The following is a 9,416-nucleotide window of genomic DNA, read 5'->3' as shown; positions in this document are numbered from 1 at the left end:
CTCATTGGCAGTGGTTCCCAGCCAAGGGAGCTGCGGGGGCAGCGCTTGGGACAGGAGCAGGGTGTGGAGCGGAGCCCCTTGGCTGTCCCTACGTGTAGGCACCGAAGGGGGGACATGCCACTGCTTCCAGGAGCCATGCAGAGCAGCCCCCAACCCTGCTCCCCGGCTGGAGCACCGGAACGGGGTAAGCCCCAGAACCTGCCCCCCAGTGGGAGCTCAAAGGCCAGATTAAAATGGCTAGTGGCCCGAATCCAGCCCATGGGGGCATAGTTTGCCCACCCCGAGCTACTATATACCCTTTGGCTATCTACGAATTTGTACCTTTAAAAGGCACATGCCCGAGTATCAGATTCAGTATATTGTGAGAGATAATCCATGTGTTTCCTAAGGATATAGCCCTGTGTATTCCGCTTGTTATACTGCTGCATGAATTACCACATATTCACCTTTGCTGGTGCTGCATAAATATACAAGAACAGACATTTTCTAGTTCCTCAACTTGACCACCTGCTGCTCTGCTTTCCTGCTCCCTGTTAGAGTATTTTTCCTCACATGGGGGTGTACAGTAGGTTTCCCTGCCAACTTCCATACTGCTGCCCTTAAAAGGGCAAAGCAGAATGCAGAGAGAAGGGCCTTTTTGATTCAGGACAACAAGGACTCAAGCAGCCAGATGCACAAGACCTTTCCTCAGAGTTTATCTACTAAATTATACCACAATATGCCGCTCCCCCACTCCAACAAGCTACGAAATTGAAAGAAGCACCTTTATTGAAGAGGTCCCAAACCCTTCAGATGTATTATTCTTCAGATACAATGCAAATAAAGCGTACATTTATAATATACTTTCACTTTGATACAATTTTCTGCAAATTTGCCATAATACTGAAACTTAATGATTTAATATTACTCCAAAAATCCCTTTCCCCTTCTTTGTACAGTGCAGATCATATTATGATTCAAAGAAAAGGAAATTAAATGCAATAATTTGTTAATGCAACTACATTAATATTTCACTGAAGAATAAAAACAAAAATCGAGTATAAACAATAAAGTTAACTTGGCTACAATGCACATATGCAATATTTTCTATTCCTGTTTTTCTGGTTAAAAATTCATAGACTAATGCCAATAATCAAGTTTAAGAGTATACCGTATGGCAGAGGTAGTCAACAGGAGAACTGGGGGCTAAATCTGGACCACCAGATGCTTTTGAATGGACACTGAAATCTATTTACTTTTTTTTTTTTTTTAATTATTATTATATTCTCTGGAGTCTGGACCTTGACTAAACCTTCCCCAAGAAATTTGGAGCTGGACCCCCCCCCCCCAAAAAAACAAAAAAACCCCTGACCACCTCTGCTGTCTGGTGTACAGGATAAATAATGTGATTAAATTAACGTTAGATTTGGAACTTAACCTTTGCATTTCCTGACTAATTTTAACTACGCAGCTTTCAATGTTGCAATAATTGGGTATTGCACTTAATAGATGTGGCAACCTCTCTTTCAAAAGCATTATCTGGAAAAAAAAAGTATTTGAAGTGTATTCTGCACAGCAAAATAGCAGTTCTTTTGTTTGTAGCACTAATTGTACACAGAACAATCCTCTTGCACATTTTTGAAGTATACATAAGAGAAACTGCCACCACATACCCATAAAAATATTGTTGCTAAGAGAATCAAAAGCTTACACATGCAGCACATTTAAAGACATATGACTAACTGGCTTAAAATATTTGACCAAATTTGGTCAGTTTATCGTGCCATATATGGCAAGAATCAGGATAGCTTAAATATACTTTGAAAGTCTTATCAGAGATTGTTTTTCTTAGCTTCACAGGAATGTGTAACCAGCATGATTATCTATAATAGACTGGATGAAGACACTTGTCATTTACTTCCCAGGTGCAGATGGGTTTAAGATGACTTTACTGCCTATTATAGTTCTTAACTGATTCAAGAAACTGGTTCTTCAAAACACAAAAACAAACAACTGGTTAAGTATGAAGAAACTGAGCAACTGTTAAAACAAAGTTATGCTGGCTTTGTTATTATTTTAAAAGGACAAGCTGAAGAGACCAAGAAACTGAAGGCTATAAGAGAGAAGACAGTTGTATGATTGAGTACTGTACAGACTTCAGCCTTTTTTTTGGTGGGGTTGGGATTTTCAAAGACAAGATGCGTTCTTTATAGGAGTCTCCTTTGTACTCTGAATACTAAAGCAGGATTAGAAGTGCGCTATAGTTACTGTAAGTCTACAGGAAAAGAAAAAGCACCTGCAGTTGATCAGGCAAGACAACTTGAGATGTTTTTCAACTATCTATTATTATTTTAAAGGCTTTATAGAAATGCTCACTGCACACAGATTGTAACAATCTACATGGACATGTATTAAAATCTAAATAATGTGTTTGCATGTTCATGTCAAATCTGAATATGCTAGAATGAGTTCCATCAAAGAAAACTGGAGACAGTTAGGATAGATTTTTCCCTAAATTAAAAAAAATATGTATTTACTGACTTCAGCAGCACCTCAGGTGATTTGGTTGGATATTCTCTATAGTGTTCTCTAGAAAAGAAAACTTGGATATTAGCAAGGGCTTAATGTCATACTATCAAGAGACAAATTTAGTAAAATTAATTTTTATCTTTTCCTCTTTTTTTCATTTCTCCTTCCTCTTTTGTAGGGCCTCTTATCACCGTATTCACTTTTAGAAGTGATTTTTATCATTGCCTCTATTGTTAGCCACCGAAGTTTTAGCCCAAAAAGGAAAGCTTTGCATAGTTAACAGGAGTACTTGTGGCACCTTAGAGACCAACGAATTTATTTGACTATAAGCTTTCATGAGCTACAGCTCACTTCATCGGATGGAGCTCACGAAAGCTTACGCTCAAATTTGTTAGTATCTAAGGTGCCACAGGTACTCCTTTTCCTTTTGCGGAATCAGACTAACAGCTGCTTCTCAAACTTTGCATAGTTGTAAGCTGAACTGAAAGACGTGGCTTCAGAACAGATTGCTCTTCTCAACCTTAACATGCAATAGCCTGAAAGCTATAATAAAGGAAAGAAGTGTATGCACCATATAAGATTATAGGATGTACAGTACAAAATATCATGCACCGTTACTATAGTACAAAATAAATACGCCAGGGAGAAGCGAACCAGAGCAAAATCAAGTAATACAATGGCTGGTTACATTTTCTGGTAATGGACATAGGGATAGAATACTGAAGAGCAAAAGGGAAATGTATTTAAGACAGGAAAAAGTTGTGTTCCACCCCCACCGTTAATCTTAAACTCTAGGACTGATGAGTTCAGCACATAGCACCAGCAATCCTGTTCCCATGTAAATTCCAAGACAGACCTCTGTTTTGGAAAATAAAGGTCTACACTAAATAGTGAAGAAATGTTTACAAAATTTCAAACAGCACCCTGACTATCCTTAAGTGAATGGGATCCAGTCTGCACACAGTCCTGCTAGATTCCAGATTCTTAAAAAGTTACACAAAATAGCTTCATACTCCAGTAACAGGTACATGAAAGCTAACTGCCTCTTGTAAAGTAGACCAGGTCATTTGGGAAGAACTGACTGCAGAGTATGATGAACCTATTTCTCAGTAAAGTGCTCTCTCTCTGGTGTTTATAAAGGTCACTAACACTGAATTACTTAAGCCCTCTGGGGTGGAGGGAATTCTATTCATAAGCACCTCTAAAAAAAAAAAACACTCAAAACTTTTAAGCCAGTTCTCAACCAGGGGTACGCATACCACTGGGTGGATGCAGAGGTCTTCCCAGGGAGTACATCAACTCATCTAGATATTTGCCTAGTTTCACAAAAGGCTACACAGCAAGCACGAGCAAAGTCAGTACAAACTAAAATTTCATATAAACAATGACTTGTTTATTCCACTCTATATACACTATATACTGAAATGTAAGTACAATATTTATATTCCAATTGATTTATTTTATAATGATATGATAAAAATGAGAAAGTAAGAATTTTTTCAGTAATAGCATGATGTGACTTATTTTTAGGTCTGATTTTGTAAAGCAAGTAGTTTTTAAGTGACTGAAACTTGGGGTACAAAAGACAAATCAGATTCCTGAAAGGGGTACAGTAATCTGGAAAGGATGAGAGCCACTGAGTTAAGCTATCTAGACAGTTTAGTTCCATAAAAGATAATTGCTTAAAGAATTCAGTATACATTGCTCCTTCCTGTGAAAGGAAAATACGTTTACATTTTAATGGTATTAATTTAAAAATCCAGAATGCTGGTAAGGAAAAAGCTTGTTGCAGTTATTTAAATACTGCACCACAGAGCAGAGTTGTGCGGTATTACTGAATACATCATATCTTGGTATACAATCTTAAATATTTCCCCGTTTTATTTTTACTTTTCATCAATCAAGTACACTATAGAACTCTCAGTTCAGTTTTTATGTTCTAAATAGTACGAGATTTCTCAGCCTAATATTTCACTAACACTTTATAAAGAAAGTGGCACAAGAATACATCTTAAACTGTCATCTGATTAGTACCTCCCATATGAGCTATAAACTAATTTGAGATTTCTGCCTATAAAGGAATAAGGAAAACAAACCCTATTTATAGTAACTTGGCAAACCATCTACTATGACCAAACTTTATTTTACCTTATTTGCCCTCAGTACAATGCTGAGATAGATATATAGATATATATAAAGTAGTAACATGCAATAATGTAGATATAGGGCAACATATTACAAGTTACAAGGCTGAAAGATTTATTGTACGCTCTGGGACAACATTTTCTTTTATAATAAAATATCTAAGATGCAGATTATCTGTCATGCTCTGTTTTAGTTCCCTCAGGAATATACCCAAAAATCTGATTTTAGGCCTAATGGACTGGATTGGAAGTCGCAAGACCTGGGCTCTATTACAGCTAGGTCACAATCTGTATGACCAAAGGAAGTTACTTTCTATGCTTCAGTTTTCCCATGTGTAAAATGAGTAATGTTACAACCCTCATGTTATAAATTAGCTTAGTTTATATTAAATATATCAGTTAGAAGGCATGATAAAATATATACGTCCTACTGTCTCATGCTACTGCAGGCACTATGATCTTCAATTAAAACTTTCAGTAAGTAGCATATTAGAAAGCAGTAGAAATGCTATCTGCAAGAAGAGGCAAGAGCCAGCCTGCAGTGTGCATGCAGAAGTCCTGAGGGAAAAAACAGAATGACACTATGTAATTAAAAACTATTAAAATGCCTTCACACAAAGGTGATAATTTAGTTTGCAAGGACAACCTTATTTCCTAACCCCCGAGTGCCTGCATTTACAAATTAACATTTTTTTATAGTGTACTTTTTTGGACGCAATTTTCTAGGTTTAAAAAAAAAGCAAACTAAAGAAAACAAGTTCTATCAGCAGGATTAGAACCTGTAGATCCATAACAAACCTCTGCTATTTGAGCTAACAGAGTAACTAACAGCAGTAGTAGGTTGTCATCTTCTCTAATTCAGCCACTAATGGGAGATGAGACACACTTTGCCAACAGGTTTCACAGCTATTTGCTGATAGCAGAGGAATGATTAGATTCAAATTCCATAATCGAATTCAAGATTTCTGATGGAAAGTGTACTCTAATGGTTTAAAAAAGTCTGACCCTCTTGCCCCATCCCCCAGTCCTGATCCCTCCAAGCTGAGCCAGTACCAACCTACCACTCTGCAGACACACATCCTAGTCCTGTTCCTCCCTTACCTCCTGCCCAAGTTCCAGTCCTATACCTTCTCCCTCTTGCCCCAGTCTTCTCTATCACCATCCTCAGGGCCCAGCTCCACAACCCCATTCCAGAGGAGGCCCCTTCCTCCTCCTCACTGCCAGTAGAGCGAGCAATGAAAGCACAAGACAGTCTCTCTGCTCTTCATCCATCCAATGAAATGAGCTGTAGCTCACAAAAGCTTATGCTCAAATAAATGTTAGTCTCTAAAGGTGCCACAAGTACTCCTTTTCTCTCTGCTCTCAGTTTCAGTGCCCACCATCACAGTAGCAACTGGCTGCCAGAAGCAGCAATTCTAGGTAAAGTCCTGCTCTGTCCCTGCAGCCCTATGTTGGAGAATTCCCAAAGCAGACGGAATCTCTGGAGAATGTAACTGTCAAGCAGGATGCATAAAAATCAATGATGTTAAAAAAAAAAACCAACAAAACACAGATTTTTGAGGAAAAACTGATCTAAAGATAAAGATACATTATAGCTCAAAGCTATCTCATCATGCAATAGGGATTATAAATTCTAATTCTATAGTATGAGACAATATATTCATGTAATGTTTAAGTTTTGTAAATGAGTTTCAATAGTTCATGGATTAGGGACCCAATCTTATGGGGTCCCAGGGGCTTCTGTATAGATCATTTAGGTTAATCTTTCTATCTACCCAACAGGATTCAGTGCTCAGTCTAGAAGATACAATCAGAGATGCTTAGTTTTGCAGTTCTCATACTGTGGATTTGTGTCTCCAGAGAGAACATACTTGTTAACGGCAAAAATGTTTATTTTTTTATATTATATAATCATTTTTGCCGTTAACATGTTCTTTTTATTTATTTATATATATAAATATATATATAAAGAAAGAGGTGAGAAGTATTAGATGTCAATCCTATTGACCCTTTGCAAATTTGTGTACATAGAGTCAATCCCTTACCTCTCGCTAAAAGTGCAAAGTTTCAAAAAGTTCAATGAATAGAAGATTTTTGGCAGCGGAATAGATTGGGACAAGGAGAAGAAGTCTGGAGATAAATGTGAGGAGGGAGGGACAGGCAGTAGAAACAAAAGTGAAACTGTTTGACCAACATATTCCAGAAGTCTTGAGGTCTTTGAGTGTAGCCTTCACTGATTTCAGATCTACCATACCATTCTCTCACTAGAAGGGAAAACCTATAATGGCAGCAGGCTGTAAAAGAGACCCAGTTTGGGAATATTTTAAATGAAGTTCCTCTACCTGTGGGTAAGACAGGCATGCGTGCAAAATGCAAACAGTGCAACAAAGAAATGCAAGGTCTGGTTGCCCAAATGAAACAACATCACAAGAAGCGTTCCTTCTCAGGAGGAAGCTGAGTTGAAGATGATGAAAGGAACATGTCTGAACATGAAGGATCTTCGGGTTGGTAAGCTTTTTTATTTCATACTTCTTCCTTAAAGACTGCCTTTCTTCTGGACTATTCTTGAATTCTCACTTTGAGAAAAAAAATATAGTTGTTACTCTACAGTACTATCATTTTAGATGCAATTGTGATGAAAAATAAATAGCTTAAATATGCAGATCTTCCTTTTATAATTTCACCTTTAAAGTAGTACTGAGTGTCAGTGAATGCAACGAATAATACTAAATGAGCAGTATGGTAATAATAATTAAACAACTACATTGACTTATTTTGTTTAGGAGAATCCATCCTCAACATACAGGATTCTGAAGACTATCAGTCTTAAAGATCACCATCATTTTCTATAGTTTCAGAGTTATCTGCGAATGATAGTATCAGTTACATCATGCGTGTCACATAGCCACAGTATATCACCTGTAGCAAAAAGAAAAAAAGTCTTCATCATCCAGAAACAACCATAGATAAGTTTGTGATAAGAATCAGCAAATTACAAAAAGAGGCAAATGATGAAAAAATTGCCCAGTTTGTTTATGCAACAAACTCTCCTTTCCATATGATTGAGAACCCACACTTCATTAACATGGTTCAGACATTAAGACCAGGATACAGTCCACCCAACAAAACAGATGTCTCAGGCTGGATAAAGTGTATGAAAGAGAAATTGAGCAGTGTGCAAAAGGTCGAGAGGGTAAAATTGTTAATTTGAGTCATGATCGGTGGAGCAATGTCCACAATAATCCTGTTGTATGTGCTTGTGTCTTCCTTACAGAAACAATTGATACATCAGGAAATGCACATGCAGCAGAATACTTACAAGAAGTAGCAGTAAAAGTTGTAACAAACTGAAAAAAAAAATTTAAATGTCTAGTATGCAGCTTGGTCACAGACAATGCTGCAAATGTATCCAAGATGAGAAGAAATTTTTAAGAGAGTCCCAAGCTAACAACATACGGTTGCAGTATTCATTTGATGCACCTCCTAGCCAAAGACTGTTCCAGAAATAAAGGCTAATGTTGCTGAAATTGCAAAATACTTCCAGAACAACCACTTTGCAGCAGCTGCTCTGAAAAAAAGTGGGAGGAACCAAGCTAGCTCTTCCACAAGACGCGTGACGGAACTCAGTAGTGGACTGTTTTGAGCACTATATCAACAACTGGCCTAATCTGATGACAGTTTGTGAACAAAATCATGAAAAAATAGATGGCACTGTCAGAGCCAAAGTTCTCAACATTGGGCTTAAGAGAAATGTTGAACACATGCCGAGTACCCTCAAGCCTATTTCTGTAGCCTTGAAAAAAAACGCAGGGAAATAGCTGTTTTATTGCTGCTGAAATTTGGAAGGAACTGAGTGAGATCTTAAAAAGAGAAATATGCAATGACAGACTTAAATTACAAGCATTAAAAAAAATGGGACAAGCACCATCTCCAGCTCATTTTCTTCGACATATTCTCCATACTCAGTACCAGGGTCAAACCTTAACTGCTGAAGAAGAGAAGTTGGTGATGACATGGACATCCAGCAATCAGCCCTCCATAATCCCAACTATTATAAACTTTAGAGTTAAGTGTGAACTATTCAAGAAATACGTTTGCTGTTGATGTTTTAAAGAAAGTTACACCAGTGAACTGGTGGAAGTCACTTAAGCACTTGGATTCAGAGACCGTTGAAGTGATAATCTCACTTTTAACAGCAGTAGCTTCTTCTGCCGGTGTAGAAAGAATATTTTCTCTCTTTGGACTAATTCATTCCAAATTGAGAAATTGTTGGGACCTGAAAAAGCAGGAAAGCTCGTTTTTCTTTTCCAGATTATGAACAAACAGAAAAATGAAGGTGAAGAAAACTGAGTTAGCTGCAGAAGCCAATATTTTAAGTTTCTCATGTTGACCTGGCTGACATAGTTGATTTAATTTTGGGATTTTTTTTAAATATTTCATTTAAACTATTTTAATTAACAATTTTAACAAAAACAAACCTGATTTTAAAAAAATTGAATGTTTAAATTCAAAGATTCATATGCTTGTTTTATTAAAATATTATGTTTGCTGTTGAAGAAAAAAAATCCGGAAAACATAACATTGTTGGTTTAGTTAACTAAAACTATCTAGATGTCTGTCTAGTGATATTCTCCTAATAAAGCATGGCAAGAAAATCCTCCAAATATTAATGATTAATCTGTTGAAATGGAGATATTTATGAAGTCATTGGGAGATAAACTATCTGCTTCAATTACCTTGGTAAATGAAATAACCAAAACAATC

At 37.0% G+C, this 9,416-nt stretch overlaps 1 protein-coding gene across 2 annotated transcripts in view; it reads right to left on the bottom strand.

The window, feature by feature from the left end:
* The window catches only part of PPP1R12A (protein phosphatase 1 regulatory subunit 12A), a 224,151-nt gene that overhangs the window by 151,839 nt on the left and 62,896 nt on the right, over positions 1-9,416 (bottom strand). The window lies entirely within an intron of this gene.

Source organism: Dermochelys coriacea, chromosome 1 (genome assembly GCF_009764565.3).
Source record: "Dermochelys coriacea isolate rDerCor1 chromosome 1, rDerCor1.pri.v4, whole genome shotgun sequence".
Lineage (NCBI taxonomy): Eukaryota > Metazoa > Chordata > Testudines > Dermochelyidae > Dermochelys > Dermochelys coriacea.
Note: the sequence above shows the minus strand (reverse complement) of the source record. Positions and strands in the feature narration are given on the sequence as shown.